Source organism: Trachurus trachurus (genome assembly GCF_905171665.1).
Source record: "Trachurus trachurus genome assembly, chromosome: 6".
NCBI classification, from domain to species: domain Eukaryota; kingdom Metazoa; phylum Chordata; class Actinopteri; order Carangiformes; family Carangidae; genus Trachurus; species Trachurus trachurus.
In genome coordinates this window covers 30289125-30315163 of record NC_139897.1, presented here as the reverse complement: position 1 = coordinate 30315163, position 26039 = coordinate 30289125, and the positions used below count along the sequence as shown (strand labels likewise).

The 26039-nt window shown below is 43.5% G+C and overlaps 1 protein-coding gene and 1 pseudogene across 2 annotated transcripts in view; one reads left to right on the top strand and one right to left on the bottom strand.

The window, feature by feature from the left end:
- The window catches only part of LOC310987927 (protein NLRC3-like), a gene marked incomplete at both ends in the record, with an annotated part of 313828 nt that overhangs the window by 31742 nt on the left and 256047 nt on the right, over nucleotides 1–26039 (top strand). The window lies entirely within an intron of this gene.
- LOC310987215 (NACHT, LRR and PYD domains-containing protein 4C-like) lies at nucleotides 1230–10990 on the bottom strand (annotated as a pseudogene). The gene is made up of 5 exons: nucleotides 10735–10990; nucleotides 8435–10581; nucleotides 8170–8343; nucleotides 2558–2610; nucleotides 1230–1847 (listed from the first exon to the last, which is right to left on the bottom strand). The product of its transcript is annotated as an NACHT, LRR and PYD domains-containing protein 4C-like (transcript).

Here is a 26039-nt window from a genome sequence, read left to right as displayed (position 1 = left end):
GAACTGTGTTTTTCCTGCATTTTGAAGGGCTGGAAAAAATTATATAATAGCTAACGATGAAACTGTGTATTTTTTTTCAGGGAAAACCTCTTTTAGGCCGTGAAAATAGGCCGTTTCTTTGGGTCTGTTCACAACACTGTATGTTGTAAATCTCTGGGCAGGGCTATGGGCTGGCGTTGCTAACGGGAGGAGTGCAGAGAGTCTTCTACTGCAATTAAAGTACTTAGGGGCTATTTGTAGATCATACAACCCCACTTTAAAAAAAAAGCTACTGTCCCTTTAAAACTTTAGGTAAATAAAACAATTGATTATTATTATCGATGTTTTAGTGTGAAGGTCGTCACACACAGATGGTTAAACCCAAACTGTTACATTTGTTTCTGTCATTTGTTGCAGAGAGATTAGAGATTATGTATTTTATACATAAATAAAATATTAAAAACAGCGTTTGTGTCTGTTGGTGTGGTGTCTCATAGGCGTAACTTTGGGTTAAACATTGAGGGGGTTAAGATCTCTGCCCACATGACCCACCAAATGTGCTTGATATCAGTTTTCAGATCAGATAAATCCTACTAGCACAGTGGCGTCCTCCTCTAGCTTTACCTCCTACCAGCAAACTAGCCACACATCGTCAGATTATTAAAAATAGAGGAGGAAAAGACGACATGCAGCACTAACTTGGAGCTAACGTCCGGAGAGATGGGGCTATTTTTTTCACAGTGGGGCTGTTTGATTAGATAATATTTCTGGTTGAATAAAAACTACATGAAATTGATTGCGTATTCCTCTTTCATATTGTCTTTATTGGTAACCGTTTTATAAAAGCAATACAGTATATCAATATATATTGCTTAATTATTTCACATCAGATTATTTACAGGACAGAGATGAATACAGTTTAATAATGATCTCAGTGGCATGTTAACAGAAAAATAATTAGCTGGTAGGATTAGTAGTTCATCAGCAGGAAATGCAGTAATTATTCAGTAAAACCACAAAGAAAAAGAAATCACATGTAATTCATTATATTCAGCATCTCTACAACATTATGTTTGTTTCCAGTTGTGTTTATTGTTGTGTCTGTTTACCTGTGACCAGCTCACAAACAGCCTGTAAAGTTGATCATGAATCATCCATCTTTAAAGGAAGAGGAAGAAGTTTAGAAAATCAACTGATTTAATCCATGAATGTGAAAACGTGAGTGAGAGACAGAGACAGACATGTAGAGACTGAACTGTCTGTTCAACAGTGAGAAGGTTTCTGTGACAGGAGGAGACTCTGATTCACTCAACACAGAGACACTGAGGAACCAGAACAAAGTCCAAACCCAGGATACAGAGGTTGAGTGAAGGTGGTGTTGAAGGTGTAGAGGTGGATCAGTGAGTCAGAGGAGACTCTGTAGAAGGACAGAGAGCCAGCAGGACAGTCCACATACACTGCTACTCTGTTAGAGACAGAGGAGGAGGAGGAGGAGGAGGAGGAGGAGGAGGAGGAGGAGGAGGAGTTGATGTCTGTCTCTCTGCCATTGTGCCAGACGTAGTAACGACCATCAGAGCAGACCAGACTCCAGGACTGATCGTTCCATCCAAACCTACAGTCTAAACTGTCTCCTTTCCTGCTGATTCCTCTGTAACTCACTGATATTTCAACGTTTCCTCTCCTCTCGACCTCCCAGTAGCAGCGACCAGTCAGACCAGTTGAACACAGCAGCTGAGGCCACGGGTCAAATCTGTCTGGATGATCAGGATATGACTGATGCTCCTCCACACGTGTCGCCTTCCTGTTGTTGTCAGACAGTTTGATCTCTGTGTGCACTGTGTTTGTGTCGATTGTGAGTCGACAGGAATCTGATGGAGAGAACAAGACACAGCTGCAGTTATTGATCATGTGATCAGTTATTGACAGTTTGATGAAGACTCATGACGTCAGTGATGTGACAGTGTGAAGATGGTTGAATGTGCTGCTCAAAGTTTAGTTAGTTTAGTTTAGTTTATTTATTTATTTCATTCATTTATCGAGCATAAAAACAAAAAATAAAATAAACAATGACAATACTGTAACTCTTGAATGAAAGGGGGCAGAAAGAAGCAAACTTATATTGTCTAGCCCTTGTTACAAAGAATTAATTCACAAATTAGATAGTACCTACATCCAAGCAAAGAAGAAATGGAAGAAGAAGAAGAAAAACATCAACAAACAACATTTACAACAAAAGTGACATAAAATAAATTGAGCGGCTGCAGCCCAGCTACTCATCATCTTAATACATTTCTATTAAGTGTTGACATGCTACATGCAGTATAGACACATATATACATTTACTATCACATGCGCACATTTACACATAAATACATAAACACCAATATCTGTATATAAATCCATACAAACAAAAATGTTCACACATACATGTACACACGCAGACACCTATGCACATGTGTGTGTATACACCTTTACGTGTGGTTTTATTACATTTACACCAGGTCATATTTCTGAATCATGTTATTTTTAACAGTTTTTTTTAAATAAGTAAGTAAAAATAAAGTAAAAACACACTTACACTTGCTCTTCCTCAGACCTGGTGACAAACACTGGACTCCAGCAGGCTGCACCCTGAAAGGAGGAGGGGGGTCAGAGCAGCACGTTCTCTGTCAGCATGCACACATGGACATTACATGGCTCTCACACACACACTGTTTTATCACTGTGTTCACATGGAGGCTGGTATGTATGGATGAACACTGAGCACAGAGAAGAAGGAGCTGGAGTCTTTATCTAGTGATGATACAGAGCAGGAGGAGACGAGGAGGAAACACTTCATCATGTGTTTTCTCCATGTGATGTCACTTCAGAGTGAGACACACACTTTCACTCTCTGACTCTCAAACTGCACAAACACACGTCACAGCAAATAAGATGAAGACACAACAGGTGAAGAAGAAGAAGAAGAAGAGGAGTGCAGCTGTGAACAGTGGATGGTTTCAGTGTTTGATGAGGAAGGAAACACACTCAACACGTTTGTTAGAGCTCAGTGAAACAGTGAGTTTAGTGAGAAACACTGAGTGTGAACACAACTTGTGTTAGTTTGAAGAAAACTCCCCAGGAAGCTGAAGAATGAGGCTGTGAGCAGGTTTCCACAGGAGCCACAGCAGCAGTGAGTGGATGAAGGAGCTCTAATAGAAACCATCTGATCACAGTGACAGGACGGATCAGGATCTCATGATCAATAACTCTGTTCTTCTCTGCTCTTCACACAGATCAGCTGCAACACACTGACTCACTGAGATCAGTCACATCATGTGGAACAAAGCAGCCGTCCTCAGGACCAGTCCTGAGCTCCATCAAACCTGTCCACACATTTTTACTGGACTTGAAGTCAGAGTCCAGAGGAAGCAGAGAAACTGTAGAGCAGAGAGAACCAGGCTCAGCTCAGAGCACATGGACTCAGACAGGAAGTGAAGCTCCAGCTGCTGCAGACTTTCATTAAGGAGCCACTTTGTGGCTTCATCTGATCTGGAGTCAGACGTGTTTGAGCAGCACACACACAGTCTGAAAACAGCTGTTTGATCACACACACATTCAGCCACAAACACTGATTATTACTAGAGATGGTGCCAATCGATTGGCAACTGATCGGATCGGGCCGATATGATAAAGAAACAAAAAACGATTTTTATTTGAAGTATCGTGATCCGATCGCATTATACATACAGCAGGGTTTCCCTGCTGCATCCACGCATGCAGACAGTAAAATAAGGCTGCCTGTATCACAATTGTGTATAATAGCCTAATTGATCATGTAGCATAAACGAGAGGGAGCGAGTGTCTCTCTCCCTCTTTCTCTCTCTCTGCGTGTGTGTGACTGGCAGCATACACAGCTGCATCACGATGAAGCCCAATAGCGGCATTTGCTGGGATTAAAGTTCCGTCGCAACAACGGATTCCGACTAGTATGTGTGTGTGTGTGTGTGTGTGTGTGTGTGTGAGACTCTCCCGGATAGACCACGGACCAAATCCCACGGCTGGATTCCAAAATTAAACAAAATAAGCTACTCCTTACGTTGTCAAAACAGGCTCGTTAGGCTACTTGTTTCAACCAACCAAGCGATAGAAAACTATTTTTTTCCCCCATAGGTGTGTGACTCAGTGTCACTCCCAGTAAGATGCTGTACTTAGTGTCTGCTCATCAAAATCCTCTACTGAAGGAAAGTCCAACAATGTGCACACAGAGCAGGAATATGAAGACTCCTGACTGTAAAAAACGTTATGGGTAGCAGGGCTGGTCCTAGAGTCTGGGGGGGGGGCAGAGCAAAGAAGCCCCCTTTTACATTTAAGTTCATTTCAGAGCCTGTACCTTCTTAGGGGAGAGTGGGGTAAGGTGAGACACCCCCTGTATCTAGAAAACGGAACACATTTATGGTCATCTGACCATTATGTTTTCAAGCCCCTTCCTTTTCCCCATGGCCATGAAGGAGAGGACCTCATGATGTTGTGGAAAGCATGTTTTTTTCACAAAAATGTTATTTTTGCATGTAAAAGTAAATTTTATTGCTGTCAACTTAATCAACTGTTGTGCCAAAGCAAATTGATTCAGGTAGAAAAACGTATATGATACATGATGATGAACTACCAACACATAAAACCATGTGATGATGCTGGCTGAAAATTAGCCTGAATTTCTAAGAGAGGTCGTTTTTTTAAAATGGGGGTGTTGGGGTAAAGTGAGACAAATGCTGCGGGGTAAAGTGAGACCATGGATGTATTATAATAAATCCAAGAGTGAGACACTGTGAGCACACCACACAAAGATTTACACTAGAATCTCGTCCCCCAACCCAGAAATCTCGCGTGATCAAACATGATCTGTAGCCACACTGCTTTGTTATGCTATGTGCTCTCAGTCAGCTCACTTCTTTGGTTGGTTGGTTAATAAACTCAATTTTAGTCACATTCAGCAACAGCAACAGTGACTCCGGCCATGTTGGGTCCGAGATTCAACAACAAGCCGGTCGGGTTTCACCGTTATTACCGGCAGAATGCCCGTTTATCACCAATAAACACAGTAGATGAGGAGGGTAACTGAGCTCAGGCTGTGTGACGGGGGTGCGGGGGTGGGGGTCCGCGGCGTGGAGCGGTGCGGGCATAGACACATGTCTATGGGTGCGGGTCTCTGACTGCAGCGGGGACCATCATGCCATGGATCCGCTCCGTGACACTGAGACTGGCCGCCGGTGAGCGCTGTGAGACGGGACCGGGGCTCAGACAGCACCCGCTAATGGTGACAGCGGTGATACGAGAGAGACTGCCGTGCTACCAGTGCTTGGTCGACTATTTGGGGGCAGCCCTACTGCGCAGTATCACTAAGATTAGGAATATCCTCTCCCAGAGTGATGCTGAGAAACTAGTGCATGCATTTATCACTTCTAGGCTAGACTACTGCAACTCTCTCCTGTCAGGATGTCCGAAAAACTCTCTAAAGAGTCTCCAGCTAGTCCAGAATGCCGCAGCGAGAGTTTTGACAGGAGTTAGGAAGAGAGAGCACATCTCTCCCACCTTAGCTTCTCTCCACTGGCTTCCTGTAGGATCTAGAATTGACTTCAAAATCCTTCTGCTGACTTATAAGGCTCTTAATGATAAAGCTCCAACCTATCTGAAAGAACTAATCATTCCTTACTGTCCTACCAGAGCACTCCGCTCCCAGAACGCAGGTCTGTTAGGGACTCCCAGTATCTCTAAAAACAGACTGGGAGGTAGAGCCTTCAGTTACCGGGCTCCTTTACTGTGGAACCAGCTCTCTCCATGGGTCAAAGAGGCAGACACTCTAACTACATTTAAGTCTAGACTTAAGACCTTCCTTTATGACAGGGCTTTTAGTTAGGGCTGGTTCAGGTAGCTCTGAACCATTTTATAGCTACGCTGCTATAGGCTTAGACTGCTGGGGACACATCTGGTCACACAGAGCCCTCTCCTCTCCTCTCCTCTCCTCTCCTCTCCTCTCCTCTCCTCTCCTCTCCTCTCCTCTCCTCTCCTCTCCTTTCCTCTCCTCTCCTCTCCTCCCCTCCTCTCCCCTCCCCTCCCCTCCCCTCTCCTCTCCTCTCCTCTCCTCTCCTCTCCTCAGTATATTTTTGAACTGTCATTTTCTGTTGTACCCTGTAGTTTGGCCTTGGTGTCTCGCACTCTCTCTGTGTTTCCACAGATCCACCGGAGCTCCATCTCTCTGCACCAGCCGCCGCCTCCATCGCCCCCCCCCTTCCCACCCTTTCCCCTGCTGTTAGACCGGCCTCCCCTCCCTCCCCATGGACCAGTCTACCACCCAGTCCTCCCATTGAGCTGACCGGCTCTCCCTGTTATTTAGGTAGGCAGGTAACAGGTTCCGCTCTCTCTGTTCCTCTGCCGGGTCATTGCTACTGAACACACTAACGCGGCAAACGTGAGGGGACGCCAGGCTTTGCTCAGTAGCCGCTGAATTTAAAAAATCAGGTATACAAACTTATATTGACAAATGTAGTTAATAATTAATCACTGTTTATGCGCATGCCGTACGGCAGGGTAATTGTCTGTTTACTGTGTTGATTCCTTCAGAATCTGGACAATTGTGGCTCAAACCCAGGGACACGGGTCCTCAAAAGTACAGAGTTGTATGTGAGTCTTATACAATGTTGTATGAGGGTTTATGCAAATTCATTCATGAACGTAGAGTGTAATATGTTTTTTCTTGTAATTAGTTTCGGCCAGTCGGCGGACGTGCTGCTCATTGGGCATCGTCTCACTGATTTAAAGGTACAGAATATATACATGTATAAATAATTTTAGGAGCGTGCCTTTTGTTTATGAGTGTAAATAAGAAATGTGTTTTATGCTTACAGGAATTGTTCATTAGACAGGACTGTCGCTGTTTTTCTCCCCACATGAGTTTGTTAGGGCGGGCCTTTGTTTCTGTGATTTATTGATTTCCTAGTGGGTTTATGTTTCTTTATTTGTTTTCTATTTTTTGCTTTATTTAAGAAACAAGGGCATATTCCACCCTTTTATTGGGTGCTGAGTAACCTATTCCTCAGTAAGCAGCTGCTTCAGACCAGACACATAGGCCTGTTTGGGGCACCTTTTTGCTGTGATTCTAAGTGTCTAAGCACCTTATTCTTGTGTAATTTGAGCATGTGTGTGATGTGCATTTGGTACCATATTTTAGTAACCTTATAGAAGTGTGGTGTTTTGGTCCCTAAATACCTTGTCCTGTAATCTGGTCTGGTTGCTTGAAGTTACTGGGTCCACCATTACCAGCCCCAAATGAAATCATTCTATATTGCCCTGATACTCTTTTTACTCTGTGTCTTAGATCATTGTTAATAAAAATTGTAACTTATTTATCGACACATCTCTCTGTCGTCCTGTTTATTCCGGACACTTACCTGAGTAAAGTAAATTAGGAGAGTTGAACATATTAGTATACTTTTCCATACTACATCTGTAACAACATCTACTGTTGCTCACCCTGAGGTTCTCCAATTTTTCCCTGTTACTGTAAAAGGGGATCTATGGAGTTTATCCTCAGTCAGTGTGAGGGTCTAAGGGCAGAGGATGTTGTTATGATGCCATGTAAAGCCCTTTGAGAAAAACTGTTTTTTAAATTTTTAATTTCAATTTATTTATTTGCTATGGAGGACAATGTACAACATTCAGCACTCCCTCCAAGGGGGTGCGGCTGTACCCAATTGCAGCCTTAGGCTGATTTACATTGCTAGTCCCCCTGCCGGATGTTATTAGGCACGGTCCTTAAGGGAAGATCAAACAATAATAACAATAATACATTCAAGTAAATGAAAATCAAAACAATAATAATAATAGTACATTCAAGTAAGTGCAAGTGTGTGGACAGCAATCTGTCATAGAGAACTAAGTAATACAGCATGATACAATTATAACATTATACAGTGTAGTGCAAATCAGACAAGTATAAAAAATAGAGTTTAAAAGGGGCTATAAATAAAACGGTACAGTAGTGCTCGACATTAGTGTTTTTAAATATGTGATAATGATGTCATCAATGCATTAATCACCTGAGACAGATGTTAATACCAGGTGTGATCAGGTGTGAATGGGGTCATAGAAAATGTTCCAGCTCCTCCTCCTCTATCAGACAGTGTGTGTGTGGCTGCAGCAGCCTCTCCATACCTGAGAGTCTCCAGTCTCCAGTCTGGATCCTCCAGTCCAGCAGACAGCAGCTTCACTCCTGAGGCTCCTGGATGATTGTAGCTCAGGTCCAGCTCTCTCAGATGGGAGGGGTTGGAGCTCAGAGCTGAGACCAGAGAAGCACAGCCTTCCTCTGTGACCAGACATCCTGACAGACTGAACACACACAACAACACACAGGAAACCACTGTCAACACCTGGTGATGTGTTCAAGTGTCATCACATAAACAGCTGGATGGATCCTCACCTGAGAGTCTCCAGTCTACAGTGTGGACTCTCCAGTCCACCAGACAGCAGCTTCACTCCTGAGTCCTGCAGGTTGTTGTTACTCAGGTCCAGGTGTCTCAGACTAGAGGACTGGGAGCTGAGGACTGAGGACAGAGCTCCACAGCTTCTCTCTGAGAGGTTACAGCTGCTCAGTCTGAGGAGATGATCATGATGAATTAAAGAAGAAAGGGATTTATTTTCTGTCCTGTTATTATGATGAATACATGTATTATTTTTATTTTACCAGGCAAATTGCTTGAGATAAAAAAAATCTCTTTTACAAGCATTGCCTGGCCAAGAAAGTAAATAAATCCAACTATCTCTACACTTACAGAGCTTTGTTGGAGGCTTTGACCACTGGCAGCAGCCTCAGAAGAGCCTCCTCTGAAGCAGAGTATTTATTCAGGTAAAACACGTCCAGATCTTTTCCTGATGACAGTAAGATGAAGACCAGAGCCGACCACTGAGCAGGAGACAGTTTATCTGTGGAGAGACGTCCTGATCTCAGGGACTGTTGGATCTCCTCCACTAGAGAACGATCATTTAGTTCATTCAGACAGTGGAACAGGTTGATGCTTTTCTCTGCAGAGGGAGTCTCTTTAATCTTCTTCTTGATGTACTGAACTGCTTTCTTACAGGGCCGTGAGTCACTTCCTGTCTGAGTCATCAGACCTCCTAGGAGAGTCTGATTGGTCTTCAGTGAAAGACCCAGGAGGAAGCGGAGGAACAAGTCCAGATGTCCATTTGGACTCTGTAAGGCCTCGTCCACAGCGCTCTGGTAGAAAGATGTAGATGTGTCTCTAAACACTTCAGACCACCGAGATGTTGTTTGTTGTTGTGACATCAGGTTGAGTCCAGAGTTGATGAAGGTCAGATGGACATGAAGAGCAGCCAGAAACTCCTGAACACTCAGATGGACGAAGCAGAACACCTTGTCCTGGTACAGGCCTCTCTCCTCTTTAAAGATCTGTGTGAACACTCCTGAGTACACTGAGGCTGCTCTGATATCGATGCCACACTCTGTCACGTCTGATTCATAGAAGATCAGGTTTCCCTTCTGCAGCTGCTCAAAAGCCAGTTTTCCCAGAGACTCAATCATCTTCCTGCTCTCTGGACTCCAATGTGGATCTGTCTCAGCTCCTCCATCATACTTGACCTTCTTCAGTTTTAGATAAACCACCAGGAAGTGAATGTACATCTCAGTCAGGGTCTTTGGCAGCTCTCCTCCCTCTCTGGTCTTCAACAGCTCCTCCAGAACTGTAGCAGTGATCCAGCAGAAGACTGGGATGTGGCACATGATGTGGAGGCTTCGTGAGGTCTTGATGTGGGAGATGATCTCTCCGGCCTGCTTCTTACCTCTGAACCTCTTCCTGAAGTACTCCTCCTTCTGTGGGTCAGTGAACCCTCTGACCTCTGTCACCATGTCAACACAATCATCAGGGATCTGATTGGCTGCTGCAGGTCGTGTGGTTATCCAGAGGCGAGCAGAGGGAAGCAGTTTCCCCCTGATGAGGTTGGTCAGCAGCACGTCCACTGAGGTGGACTCTGTCACATCAGTCAGGATCTCAGTGTTGTAGAAGTCCAGAGGAAGTCGACACTCGTCCAGACCGTCAAAGATGAAGACGACCTGGAACTGATCAAAGCTGCAGATTCCTTGTTTGGTTTCAGAGAAGAAGTGATGGACAAGTTCCACCAAGCTGAACTTTTTCTCTTTCAGCACATTCAGCTCTCTGAAGGTGAAGGGAAATGTGAAGTGTATGTCCTGGTTGGTTTTGTCTTCAGCCCAGTCCAGAGTGAACTTCTGTGTTAAGACTGTTTTCCCAATGCCAGCCACTCCCTTTGTCATCACTGTTCTGATTGGTCGGTCTCTTCCGGGTGGGGCTTTAAAGATGTCTTCTTGTCTGATGGTTGTTTCTGGTCTGTCTGGTTTCCTTGAAGCTGTTTCAATCTGTCTGACCTCATGTTCATCATTGACCCCTCCAGCCCCTCCCTCAGTGATGTAGAGCTCTGTGTAGATCTGGTTCAGAAGGGTTTGGTTTCCTGCTTTAGAGATCCCCTCAAACACACACTGGAACTTCTTCTTCAGGGCAGATTTGAGTTTACGTCGACAAACTGGAGCAAAATGTTCTGAATAAAAACACAAGAAATCAGACCAATAAGAAAATATAACATGTTAAATCTTCTAAATAACGACTATATTAACATGTTTCCCTCCATATGTTGATATCAGTGAACGTCTCATTTGTTCATCATGTTGAATCTTTACAGAAATCCTCTTACTGCTCTGCAGACGCTCAGCCAGCTCCTCCTGCTTCCTGCTCCTCAGGAGCTTCACTGTGATCTTCACTAACGCCTCTCTGATGCTCATCTGCTCTTCATCCTCACCATCCACCACCTCCTCATCCTCCCTCTGACTCCCTGAGCATTCTGGGTAATCTGGACTCAGAAGCTTGTGGATCTTCTTCAGCTCGTTCTTCACAAAAGTGACCATGTTCTCCTCCAGCAGCTGGAACAGAAACTCTATGAGTGACAGCATCAAACTAAAACCTGACAGACTGACAATCCACTGGTGTCAAAGTGCAGCATGGAGAAGATTGTGAACACAACAGATGTAACAGCAGCTGTTGGACATGTACCCACCATAAACATGGAGTCCAGGTGTGTTTGATGCTGCTGGGCAGACTGACCACTGGGAACCTCTGAGCTCTCCTGGTCCACTCTGTGGAGGAATCAGTGTCAAGTGAACATCAGTACAGAGAGATAATACAAGATGGACTTCATATGTCCCCTGAGGACGTTCACAACAGAGACACTTTGATTTCAGACCTGGTCCAACAACACGTCGTACAAACTGGTTCATTTCTACAATAACCTGAATGACTGTTAGTTACAGCTTACATCTGATCAGCTGATCCACGTCCTCCTTTAAAGTTAATGTACCGGTCATGTGACGTGTCGCTCTTTAGAGACAGACAGCTGGGTTCAGGAGAGTCTGGTCTCTGCTGCTGGATCCTGAAACAACAACACAACTGATGTTAAATAGTTTTAGATTTTCAAAAACAAAAAAGAACACAACAAAAACATGAACCCTAAAAAACACGTAAACAACGATCATGATTTATTCACCTCAGAAAATGTCATTTATCTCTTTGTTTTGTTCTGTAGATCAATGTTTCTCAAAGTGTGGTTATTGAGTGGGTCGCCAGCTTTTCCTTAAAATGTTTTCTTTTTTCTAGAATTTGCAATCTTGTTTTCTGAGAAATTAGAGAAACTAATTTGAGAAAATGTATTTTTTTAAGAAGTTTTTTTTAAACTATGTATTTCTCTATTCTTTTTTAATCTCAAGCCATTTGCCCCAATTTTAACATACATTGAATAAAAACCTAAGGTTCTTCAGTCTCAGAACAAACATTTGTGTATTTCTGGTGTTTGCTTCATAATTTTGTCCATTGGAGGACCGTGGTCTAATTTGTGTTAGGGGTTTAGAGAACCACTGTTGTAGATGAGTTGAAGTTTCTATCTTTACCTGAGTTTTGCTCGTTCTCTCTCTCAGTATTTATGGACGTTTGTTCGTCTGCTCCTGTAAAAAGCAGCTGCTGAGATTCTGCGTCAGCTCCTGTAACTGATCTGATCCTCTGTCTCTGCTCTCTGTGTCTGACGTCACTCTGAACTCACTAGAAACCACTGATCGGCCCCTCGCCCTGTTGCACACCTCAAAGCTGCCACCAGGAGGCGACTTCATGCAGCCAACATCACCATGTTCCTTCTACCAGGTGGAAACAAGACCATCAACATTTAGAGCAAATGAAAAGATGATTTTAACCCAGTGGTTACTTCCTGTTTTAAGTCGAAGGTGCTGACACATTTCCTGTTGCTACTGGGCTGCACTGTGAGAATCACTGAATATTAACATGTGGATGTTCAGGCAGGGACTCTTTACTGCAGCTGGACAATGTGTGTCTGAGTCTTTTTGACTCCACCGGAAGAACATTCAACAGAAACTCAAAAGCTTTGAAATTTAGTTTTGTCTTACATCTGATGAGCTGATCCACGTCCTCCTTTGAAGTTAATGAACTTTCCCATTGACCGGTCGCTCTTTAAAGACAGACAGCTGGGTTCATGAGAGTCTGGTCTCTGCTGCTGGATCCTGAAACAACAACACAAATGATAAATCAATCAATCAATCAATCAATCAATCAACTTTATTTATATAGCACATTTAAAAAACCACAGGGGAAGCCAAAGTGCTTTACATTAGGACATAAAAGATTAAGATAAAAGACATAAGCACATAAACACAGAATCACTTTAAAAAACAAACAAATGGACCAGCTCACTGCAGGTGCTTTTATAGGGAGTGACAAGTAAAAATTAAAATTAAGATGAGTTAAAAGCACGGGAGTAAAAGTGTGTTTTTAAAAGAGATTTAAAAACAGGAAGCGAGGAGGCCTGTCTAACATTCAGGGGTAGCTCATTCCAGAGCTTGGGTGCAGCAGCGGCAAATGCTCTGTCACCTCTGAGCTTCAGCCTTGTTTTGGGGACTGTCAGCAACAGCTGGTCGGCTGATCTTAGTGATCGGGGTGGGCGGTAAGGCTGAAGCAAATTGGTTAGATAGGGTGGAGCAAGGTTGTTTATGCTTTTAAAAACAAATAACAAAAGCTTAAAATTGATTCTGTAATACACAGGGAGCCAGTGTAGGGACGCCAGGATGGGAGTGATGTGCTCACGCCTGCGCGTCTGGGTTAGCAGGCGTGCAGCAGAGCAGGGGCGGAGTGGCCATCGGGAGGACCGGGAGATTTCCCGGTCGGCCGGCGGCCAATAAACTCAAGTGAGCCGGCCCGCAAGCTGCCCTGCGTGGCCGTGTGGTGCTCACGAGTTCAAAGTAACATTTATTGCACGCTCCCATGATCAGCTCCAAACTCTACCTCTATGTGTAATAGGCAAGTCCACCCATTATTTGTACCCCTTCATGTCTCTCTCCATCTCACTCATGGTTGCGATAGTCAATCAGACTCTCATCAATCCAGCCTACTAAATGATTTTTGTTTAGCCTCCTATCTTTATCTAATTATTTCTGTTCGATGTTACAGAACTTTCATGACCACAAAATATAAAATAACCAGCAATTTAATGTGTTTGTTTGTTCTTAAACTAATGTAGAATGGTGCAAAGCCTCATGGGAAACGGTAAGCGTTACAGCCTATCACTGTGAAAGTTATCATTAAACTAGCGGCTACGGCTAAAAACAGATCGACTCACGGAAGCCAACCAGCAAACCTTATCAGTCCTGCCCGTGTGTTACGTTTTCTACAAGTTATATGTAGTCTGTCAGTAAAATCAATTTGCAGAGTAGAGTAGTTGAGAGGGGGAAATAAAGGAGTAAACATGACTGGATGTAATGTTATGGTCAGCAGTGTTAAGTAGGCTAAATCTGCTTGGGAGGCACTAATTGCAGCTCTTTCACTCTTTTTTTTTTTTAGCTATAGATAAAAGTAACAATGTGTTAAAATGCACCAGAATATGGGAAATTGTGTAGCCTTTATAAAAAAAATGATGGGGGAAGACCCCCAGACCCCCAATTAAGTTGTGTCACCCGCATTTTTTTTTTTCTTTTGCTTCTGGCACTCATATATTTTGCCAAATGGAATGACACATAGCTCTGTTGAGCAGTGAGCGGTACATAAATATGTAAATGGTGTGTGTGTGTGGGGGGGGGGGGGGGGGGGGGGGGGGTTGGTCCGATGGTGGGCCGGTGCGGTCAGAATTTTCCCGGTAGATTTTGGTGTCCCACTCCGCCCCTGCAGCAGAGTTCTGCACAAGCTGCAGACGGGCGAGAGACGCCTGGCTGATCCCTATGTACAGAGAGTTGCAGTAGTCAAGACGAGTTGTAATAAAAGCATGGATTAATTTTTCCAAGTCAGGTCTTGATAAAATAGGTTTCACCTTCGCTATTTGACGTAATTGATAAAAACTTTTCTGTACTACACCACTGATCTGTTTCTCAAATTTAAAATCAGAGTCAAACTTGACCCCCAGATTAGTGACGCAGTCTTTGAAATACAGTGACAGAGGGCCGAGGTCAACTTTGGGGGGGGAATAACAGCTTGGTCCAAACATCATTATTTCAGTTTTATTCTCATTGAGACTCAAAAATTTAAGTGAGCGCCAGGCTTTGATGTCGTTAAGGCAGTCAATGAGTGGTTGGACAGTGTGAGCATCGCTTTGTGCCAGTGGAACATAGATCTGGCAATCGTCAGCATAAAAATGGAATAAAATACTATGTTTTCTAAAAACAGAACCAAGGGGGAGTAAATAAAGAGCAAATAAAAGAGGGCCGAGGATTGAGCCCTGGGGGACCCCATGTGGAAGAGGAGCTGTTGAAGACACAAAGTTGTCAATTTTTACACAAAAGCTTCTGTCCGTTAAGTAAGACCGGAACCAGTCAAGAGCGACACCCTTAATGCCCACGCAATGCTCGAGGCGAGAGATTAAAATGCTGTGGTCAACAGTGTCAAATGCAGCAGACAAATCTAAAAGCACTAGGACAACAGACTTTCCTGAGTCTGTTGACAAAAGTATATCATTTGACACCTTCAAAAGTGCTGACTCTGTACTATGGAGGGCTTTGAATCCTGACTGGAATAGCTCAGTGATGCCATTATCTTCTAAGAATGGTAATAACTGGTTGTAGACAACCTTCTCTAAAATTTTGGAAACGTATGAAAGATTGGAGATAGGCCTGAAGTTGGAGCTGAGGGAGGGGTCAAGGCCTGTTTTTTTAAGTAGAGGGCGTACTACTGCATGTTTAAAAACCCCAGGTACTGTACCAGAGGAGAGACTTTCATTAATAATCTCAAGAATGCTTGGTCCTATTGTCGTAAGTACCTCTTTAAACAGACGAGGGGGGATGGCATCTGCAGGGGAACCAGAGGGCTTCATATGACTAACTGTGTCCTTTAAAATGGAGAGGGACACCGGCTCAAACTGAGAAAATACAGATGAGCAGAGCAAAGGAATCGAAGGATCATAGGGGGGCTGAGAGATACAAGCTCTTGTAGACACAATTTTATCAGTGAAGAAGTGGAGGAATCTTTCACAGATTTCAGTGGAGGCATCAAAACCAATAAACTTGGGAGTATCTAAGACAGTATTTATGGTTTTGAACAGAGCACTGGGATTGTTACAATTAGAAGCAATTATTTCTGAGAGATATTTATTTTTCTCAGCTTTTACGGTCCTTTGATAGCACAGCAGGCTCTCTTTAAAAATACCATAGAAAACATGCAGCATGTCCTTTTTCCACCTGCGCTCCGCTCTCCTGCACTCTTGTCTGGCAGCGCGAGTGACGTCATTCAGCCAGGGCTCGGGCGCAGATTTGATGCGCCGGCTCTTCAAAGGAGCAATCATGTCCAGTGTTTGTAAACAAGTAGAATGAAAACTCGTTGCCAGCTCCTCAGTGTTCGAGCACACGGAGGCTTTGGAGTTATCCTCTAGCTCACGGAGACCAGTGAATGTTGAGGAGAACAGCGCTGGAGTGGAGGAGTTGAACATGCGACAGCGTCGGGGGGGGAGCGATGGTTTAACCGGACACTGAAAGGGGATGTCAAATAAAATCGGCATGTGATCCGAGAAAACAGCGTCACAAATGTCCAAGTTGGAAACACCCAGGCCGTGCGAGAGCACTAAGTCAAGTGTGTGCCCGAGTTCATGGGTAGGACCACACACAGACTGCACTAAATTAAAAGAGTCAATGACATTTAAAAAGTTCCTGGAGATCGGCTCATCTGGGCAGCAGGTGTGAATATTAAAATCACCAATGATAAGAACGCGATCATATTTAGGTAGGATGTCAGCCAGGAATTCAGAAAAGTCACTTATAAAGTCCTTGTTGTACTTGGGCGGTCGATAAATGACAGCACACAATACGACATGAGAGCGGCCCAGTTCAAATAGGCAAAGTTCAAAACTTTTGAAGGAGGACTGCAGGCAGATGTGCCGGCATTTAAAGTCACTTTTAAAAACAACTGCTATTCCTCCTCCTTTCCGACCCGACGACCGCGGGGAATTAAAATAACAGCAATCCGGTGGTGAGAGTTCAACAAGAGAGGTAGACTCACCAGGACTCAGCCATGTCTCCGTTACACAGAGTAAATCCAATCCACGGGACATAAAGAAATCCCTTAGAATAAAAGTTTTATTTGCCGCGGACAGTCGCATCCGAGGCATCGGCTGTTGGTGGGGCTCGACACAGGGTCCGTAGGTGGCGGGGATTCACTCCACGCCAGCGGGGGTGAGGAGCACAGGGGCCGCGGGGGCGGATTTCCTCATCCGAACCGACGACCGGTACCAGCCAGGTGCCGACAGGATCCAGCGATCGCGTGTGGAAAAAGAGACCAGGTACCGCTCCGTTTCTCCTCCGGGAAGCCACGGAAATTTGTGCCGAGAGAGCCTTCAGCTTTACCAGCTGGCCGCTGCGTTTCCCCCGGCGGCGTCGGCGTTTGCGCCGAGGGAGTGGAGCGAGGGAGTGCCTCAGGGGAGTGGTAGGCATCCTGCTGGGGAAGTGAGCCGGCGGAAACGTCATATGACCATCGTGGTCAACTTTCACCAAGTCCTTGGCAGAGGGGCGAAGTTCCAACAGTGTTTGGCGGTCGTACACAAGCAGTGAGCTGACATTAGAGATAACGATCGACACAAACAGCACACACACAAACAGCGTTGCCAGCGAGAGACGGCAGGCCACACACACCGGCGCCATCTTGCTCTGTCTTAAATAAATGTGCATGTTGGAGAAAAACTGATAAAGAACATCTTCATTTTTTTTAAATAAACACAGCAACTGACTTTTAGAGAGAAAAGTCTGACAGTTTTAATTCTGACCTTTGACCTCTGGTCTGGCCCTGATGTCCCCCACACAGAGTGGTTTTAGAGGGAGGGGCTCCCTCCTCTCTGTCCTCACACTGATCCATGCTGCTGAGGTCACATCCACATCAGCTCACACACACTTTGTAGCTTCACCTGCAGAGGAAACACACATCATTCATGTGCACAGCAGCTCACATGTCCATCATGTCTCCAGCTGCTCCTCCACTGATTGGCTCTTCTTCTCTGCTTCATATCAGTGTCAGCTGAATGCAGTCACACAGCAGTGAGGAAGAGGAAGCTGCCATCAGCTGCTGTACTTCTACTATCAGTCCACTAGATGGCGTCAGGAAGCTGCAGTGAAGTGAAGAGCAGCCCAGCAACATGATCCATGGACGACTGTTTCCATCCACTGACACACACAAGGACTGAGATCCACTGAGTTGATGTGACACAGTCTCTGTGTGGACAGCGTCCCTGTAGAAAACCACTGGATCAAACAAGCTACAGCTGATTGTTACACACACAACAACTGGGCCTCAACTCAGCTGCAGTACAAGCAGGAAGTAGCACAACAAGGAAATACTCAAGGAAAGTACAAGTACCTGACAACTGTACTGATGATAGGCAGTAACAGTACTGATCAATAGACTGTAGTAGCTGTTGAAGCAGGAGTCTCTGTGGTGTTCACTGTCTTTCTGAACATCATATTAAAAACCCTGTGAGCCGCTCAGCCCGCCACACTGAGTCCACATCAGTCCTGTAGTGTAAATCTAATGACAGACCACTCACCACAGACAAAGTCACAGCTGTTCTCCAGCGGCTGTCCGGACGAGCTCAGGCCGCGATTAGTGGCTCAGACAGCGGGAGAGCAGCGGCTCATCTCCGCCTCCTCCACAGGCTGATTCAGGTGGTAAAGCTGCCTCCAGCTGCACACAAATAACCACTCTCTTCATGTAACTGCCACAGGAGACAATAAACTGCAACACAACTGTTGGTGTTAAACTATGAACTGTGACTCAGCTGTTGGATGATACTGTAATCTTATCTGGATAAATGAATCTGCTCCGCTGCACTTTGCTCCATGAAATAAAATACCCAGTGAACAAAGAACGTTTATCACACACAATATTACAGACCAAAGTTACATGAGGAAAGTTCAATCAGGACAGACTATTAAGAATGGAATAGACGGCATGTGAAGCAGAAAGACAATTATTGTGAACAAATAATATTTTGGTGCTTAGGCCCCAGGGAGCAGATCAGCTCAGAAGACAGATTGATGAATGTGAAGCTTCTATCTGAAGAGGACTTCCCCCGGGCCCAGACACTGGTGGTGGTAGGGATGATGCCTGCTGAGTTTTTTGCGGGCTGGTTGAAACATGACAGATGAAAGTTGATTGGAGGAGGAGAGAAGGTGGCGGATTGTGATTGGATGAGGACACGTGCTGAGGGGTGGATTTAAGAGGGAAGTGGGAGAGATGAAATAGACTCAGTGAGCATGCTTGGAGAGATTGTCTCCCTGACCGAACTTTTGCTAATAGCTACAGTAACAGAAAACGACATGTACCCAGGTGAACTAAACAATGTACTATGGAAATTATAAAGCAATAAACAATTAATGAGTAACAGGAAAGGCACCAGCTTCATCAACTGCTCCACCACCACAAGGCCAAAGTCCATCTGCTGATAAGATTCCTGATAACTTATAGTAGGTGTAATAAGTGCGGCTCAGGAACAAAGATGACTCAGATATGATTGTGTTCCTGGGTTTATTCACTACAGAGGTGGTGAAAACACATGAAAATAATACATACAGTCTCCTTGGTCTACCTCTATAACAATGCAGCACAGCACTGTTGCATTGGTCAGTAGCAGGGCTGTGGTGGCTGCACTGTCCCAATCACTGCTGTTTGGCCTTGGAGAGAGCTTCACCTCAGCCCTGACTGGTTTCCCTTTGCCCTGTTTTTAGCAGATTTTAACATTTTGATGAGTAATTGTTGTAATTTGAACCTCTGTCTCTGCCTACCAGCTGTATGTCAGACCCGAGTGCTTTCCTTTGTTAATATTCCTAAAAATTCTGTCACAATGAATGACCACATGAGTTTGCAGGTGAGTGAACAGGTGAGTGAGAAGTTGTTGCAGACGTCACCTGAAGTATCTGAGAAACACACCACACACAGTAATTTAATACAACCTTAATGTGACACTTGAGTCATGTGTTTGTGTTTGTTTGTTGTGTAATTGTGACAATAAACAGTTCACAGTGACAAACACCTGGGGGGTTCCTCCATCAAGCTCGCTCAGCTCAAAATCTGACTTCAACGGCTGAGTCTCGCTTATTTTAGTGAGAGTTCAGTTCCATCAACGTTCCCAGACTCGCTGCAGCGTGGAGTAAAATGTTTAAAACTATTTGTTTTACCCACTGAGCTATAAGACACACCTAGAGTAAGGATTCATATGAGGCTGAAATAGAAGGAACTTTGTGCCACTTGTGCATTGATCCTGTCAGTCGTATTGTTCTAGACCTCCTCTGTGATGCAAGAGAGTTGGACATTTCTCTGATTTTTCTTTTGTATAGTAGTAGGTACCCCAAGATAGAGATACTGGGGGCACGACTAACAAGCAGCTGTGTAACGTTACCCCATGCGTTACCCACACCATTCATGACCTCACTCAGGGTGTCAGTAGCTACAGCTTTTACTATACAGAGTCATTTTAATAGTTTAATCATTGTTTTAACAGACAATCCATCTAGAGCAGTGTTTCCTTTTCTTCTTGTACAGTCCTTATATTCATCGTAAGTCTCCATAAATAACGTTTAGTCGGCTGTGGAGAAGCTTCGGTGCATTCGGTCCCTTTGCTTTAGGCCATTTTATGATATTTTAGGCACTCGACCGGTGTGGGCTTGGACCAGGTGAGGCTTGAATTAGCGTGACGTCACTCTGCTGCTCTCCATCGTCCCTCAGCTCCTCCGACGGCTCTCTGATGGACATACGATGTTTCACCGTGGCCGCCGCCGCCGCCGCCGCCGCCACCGCCCCCTCGTCGGCGCCCTCGGTGTCCGACGTGTTGGGCGACTCGGCCAGATCCAGGAACTCGTCCCGCCTCTGGCCCCGGAACCGGATCTTGTCCAGACGCTTCAGCATCGTAGTGGTGGTGGGCGTCGCCGAGAGACCGGGCTCTACCGGGACATGGCCGCCGACCAATCAGCTGCAGAGACTGAGCAGAGGGGGCGGAGCCACAGGAAGCACTGATCAATGAAGGAGCCACAAATATCACTAAATAATCAATTAAGACCTGCAGCTTTATTCAAACGTAACTTTATTCTATGTGAACAAAAAAAGAATCAACTCCAATAAAAACATGTTCAGAAACTGTTCAATCAATCAATCAATCAATCAATCAATCAATCAATCAATCAATCAATCAATCAATCAATCAATCAATCAATCAATCAATCAATCAATCAATCAATCAATCAAAGCCGAAATGAATCAGCTCAAACAGATACAAGTGTCCAAGATTCAAATGAATCCAGATGTTGAGACTAAACAGCTGCAGAGGATTCCTGCAGCTGCAACATGTTTTAACCTCTGAACGTCTCCAGGGCTTTTATTTTGAAACTCACTGAACTTTATTGTGAATTCTAGTGGAGGATTGATTCACAGAAAGGTCAGATAATTGATCACAAGTATTTGCAAATTAATTAATTAAATACAATATTATTAAATACTGAACATATTCGCTTTATCAAATGAAACAACAGATATTTTCCTGAAATCCTCAAAAAACAATGACAGATTTTCAGAAACCCTCTGAAGGCCTTTTAATCGAACTGAACCTGAACTAACCATGAGTCCAACCTGAGATAATTGAGCAGTTTAACATGGAGGGTTTTGTTTGTTCAGGAGTCGACCAGGTGTCGTCTCTGTTTGTTCAGGGAGGAAAAACACATTTCATCTGAGTGACGTCTAAACCTGGACTAAAGCTGGACCTTTCTTTGTATTAAAAAACTAACTTATAATTGTCTGATGTGATCATAAACTGTGTTTTAGGGTTATTAAGGTTATTAATAAGTGTCACTTTTCAATATTTTAGGGAAAACAATTAATAAACAAACAGATTTCTCCAGATTAATTAACAAATAATGAGTTGCACCAGATGACGATGATACAGCTTTTGTTTTTCCTTGTTATTTATCGTTATTTAGTCATTTAATTGATTAGTCAGGATCAATATGCTGGAATCTGCCTCCATGATGTGTGTTACATTTGTGTTAAATCCTGACGAAGAGTTAAAAATAAAAAATCAGCACAATACGTGATATAAATGTCTGGATTAACAAACTTTTACATTTCACTGTACATGTGGAAAGTGGCGGTGTGGTGGTGCAGTGGATCAGTGGGTAGTGAGCTGTCACCTCGCAGGTTTGATCTCCGCCTTCCTCCTCCCACAGTCCAAACACTTTATGTTGACAAAACATATTATAGGTGTGAACTTGTGTGTGTGTGTGTGTGTGTGTGTGTGTGTGTGTGTGTGTGTGTGTGTGTGTGTGTGTGTGTGTGTGTGTGTGTCTTACAATCAAATCTGGAGCTGCACAATGACTGAAGTCATAATAAATCAAAGTGCAATATGTGAATCACACTCGTCAGCATCATTAATGTTGTGTTGCTATGGAGACGCCCTGGACAACAAACCATCAAGGGTCAAAGTTTGTTCAGGTCCAAGACTCAACAAACATCATCATCATCATCATCATCATCATCATCATCATCATCATCATCATCATCATCATCATCATCATCATCATCATCATCATCATTCCTGAGTGGGAATTAAACTCAAAGTCCAGAGGATTGGACCTCTGACCGACTCTCAGATGTCACCGGTCGTTTCCACGGTCGTCAGCGGCGACAGCGTGACAGCTGAAGGTGTGTTCAGGTGTTCAGACAGAGCGTCGGTCACCGAGTCGTCTGACTGGTCCGACCGCTTCACATGGAAACTGACTCTGTATCTAATCGTTAACACTGTCTGTCTGGAAAACAACCATACAACAACAACAAGACTGTGACTGTGTAGTTATCTGGTTCTGCAAATATGCAAGAAGAAGGGGAACAAATCATAATTCAATTATATATATATCATAATTAGGGATGTCACGATTACTTGTTTTCACAATTAACTGCAGTATTAAACACCATAATTAATTAATCGTTATGATTCCTAAAAACCGTCACTTTACAAAAAAGATTATGTCGGAACTATATTGGCAAATAAGCGCCAAAATAAAGGTAAATGCACAGATACTGGTTTAAATTAAATTAATTTTCCTAATGTAACATTGAATTGGTATATGTTAGCGTGTCATTTGTAATAAAAAAAATTAAAATAAACTTTTTGGTATAGATGACAATTATTAACTATATTATTTTGTGGAAATAATTAGTAATGCAACCTATAGTTTGACTATATTTGATTTTACACTTTCATAGTGTTGTGAAATTAACTAATGTACAATAATCGTGATAATCATAATACCGTGATTATTTCTCCGACAATAATCGTACCAACAAAATGTATAATCGTGACATCCCTAATCATAATAATGATATTTATAGATGCCTTTAAAAACAGCCAGGGTCACTTTACAAGTCAGAGCTTGAGCGAATTCCACTTCCTATCTTAACCTGCAATCTCAAAAATGTGCGCTCCAGTTTAAGAGCTGAATCGCCTCAATACTGAGATTCTCCGACCGACACCCTTGGGAGCAAGGGCTACCCAGAATGCAGTATTTTCTTTGTTATATCTATAAATATCACGAAAAACATTGTATTATCTTAGTTTAGGCCCATTTTATGGATTGTTGTGGATCATTGTTGCATAACATTAAGCCTTATCTTTTATGGTACAATCTTTTATCAGTAGCCGGCTGGTGCGGACAAGCCGTGTTGCTGTGGTTTAGTTACAAAATGGTCATTTTTCTCAGTGGTAATTAAGTTGTTAAGTTGTTTAATCAAGATACAGCCTATGACAGGGCTGATGTCATCTCCCGTAGCCGCAGAGTTATCTAGAGATAGTTACAGCTGGTGTTTACCTTTCAATAAGCCGTGGTATGCAGTGACTTTCAGCTGAATATGTCCGTGGTTTATTATGGTATTTATACAGATTATTTGTTTGAATATCAACTTATAACTAACTCAACTAACTAACAAAAAACTAATACCCAAAGTAATAACTGACAGATAGTCCACAGTCTGAATATGTATCTGCATTTAAGGGGTGTCCCATTACTAAGTCACAAAACAGCCCTTAACACTTGATTTTGAGGGTTAAGATAGGAAATCAATATGACATATAAGAGCAGATATTGTGGACATAATATATTATAATATAATATCAACATTAATAAATAATTCATTTATTTTATACATAGCTTTTCAGGGGCCCAAATAATAACAACACTAAAGCTGTTAAATGGTATTTTTTAGGAGCAGACTGAACTCCAGTTGTGTACAGACAGAGATCTGTCCATGTTTTATTAAAGTTAGTGAGTGAATAATTTACAGTCTCATCTTATTTAAAAAAAATATTCATAATGAAAAATTAAATAATCACCTCAGTACGTTTGATTTATATCTAATCAATACTTTAAGTGTACGAGCTGATGATGATGATGTTCTGTATCTATATGTGTCTATTTTTACATTGTTGTATTATTGTTATGAGTGTGACGACAGACTGGTCCGACCGCCTCTAATGGTTATTGTTATTCTTTACCTGCACAGGTGAGACAGGTGACTGTTACCATGACTACCAGGTGACAGGTGGCAGGTGGCAGACTGACTGAGTGACTGAGTGAGTATAAAGTCATCAGCACCTGCACCTGTAGAGTCCTGACGTCACCATGATGAGGTCGGTGTCGGACCGACATTAAGACATAAGAGGAATTCTCTACCGACCGAAATAAAACTAACCCGAGACATCAGAACTTTTAATACAAAGGTTAAAATCTGGATGAAACAAAATCAGAATTGTATGTATTTTTAACGTGTCATGACTTGGTATGATTTTAGAAGTATTGTAGGCTACAATTTATAATGTTGTTATGTATCTTTGATGTCTTTCTTCTTACCTTTTACATTTTTTTTCTACTAAAAGCCTAACTAGGGACGGGAGTTGGAAACTAGCTTTAGCTATAATCTCTGTATGCAGAACATCAGTCACATTGACTTGTTTGTAATGAGTGGAAGGCCCAATTCCGATTCTATTTTTCATCCCTACCCCTACCCCTAGCCCTACCCCTAGCCCTTACCCTTGCCCTTGAAACGGAGCTACAAGGAGTAGGGTTGAAAGTCAGCCCCTACGAATTGGGACACCACTTCAACAATCACATGCGTCATCAGTCGTCTCTGCTGGCTTTCACATAAGCAGACGTGACGAGCTTTTGCCACAAATCCTCTATTCAGAACCACGTTAACTTAATAAAATAAAATAAAATTTAATGAAGAATGATCGGTTCATTGTAAAACATTTATTTATTGATGTAAATGTGGTGATTTCTGTATAGGCTACAGAGCCCCCAGGCAGTGCTGCTTCTGTGTCAAAAACACATGAAGCTTCACTTTTAATTCAAACTAATTAATGCGACAATTGTTACATTTCATCAATGAGACCAGCATTTATCTCCTACAAAGAATGTAACTACGCGGCGGTAAACATTTAAAACCCTGCGGGTAAGTTAATTAGCGGTCGTCTTTTCTACCGGGACGAGGTCGGGAGGTTGGCCGGCTGACGAGCTCTCCGGACGGGGTGGTGTCTCCGTGACGAGCCGCTGATCTGCTCCACAGGTGGAGGCTCCACCGTGGAGCTTCACTTCTCCGAAAAACATCGGAGCAAACGTCTAAACAGCCTCATGTGGATAAACCGACCCAACATTGGGGATCTAAACAGCTACTTTCTCGCATGAAAAAATATTAAAACTTAACAAAATGACGTAATAACAGCGCTACAGTGAGAAATAAATCAGCTGCCGGTTGCCGCAAGATGCATTCTGGGAAACTTGCCATAGCCCTCGGTCCGTAGTGTGCCCCTGAAAAATCTCCGTTTCGAGGGCGAGATAGCCCTACCCCTTCCCCCTAACCCTCGTCTGAACCAGAATTGGGACACCCCTACCACTTCACGTGAACGCGCAAAACGAAGGGTTAGGGCCAAGGGCTAGGGCTAAGGGGAGAATCGGAATTCGGCCGAAGTGTCACTATGTTAAGCTGCATTGTCCCTATCCCTTGGCTGCACACACAGCCCTTCATGCCGTTCTCTCTCCTCATTGGATAACACTTGTAGGATACAAGGAAGTATACAAGACGTTTTCTCCTCAGCTTACAGCAGAGCAGAGTGACTGACAGACCCGTGTTTCGGACCAAACACTCTATGTAAGTGATTGCCGTCGGAAGATATAACTATTTAAAGGGACAACGAGGAGTTTTGGAAAAGCGAAGCGTTTTCACACTACATTTATGAGCCTTCGCACCGTGAAATTCTTTGACCGGCGCAAGACAGACTCATGTTTTCATTCACCAAGAATTAAAGTCAGAGGTTGGAAGACGATCACATACCGTCGTAATTCCGACCATAAACGGTGATTCGACGGCGTTATTCTCATGACTCGCCACTAAACCGAAAGTAAAGAAACGCTGGTCAGCTCGATCAGCATTTCCGCCACCACT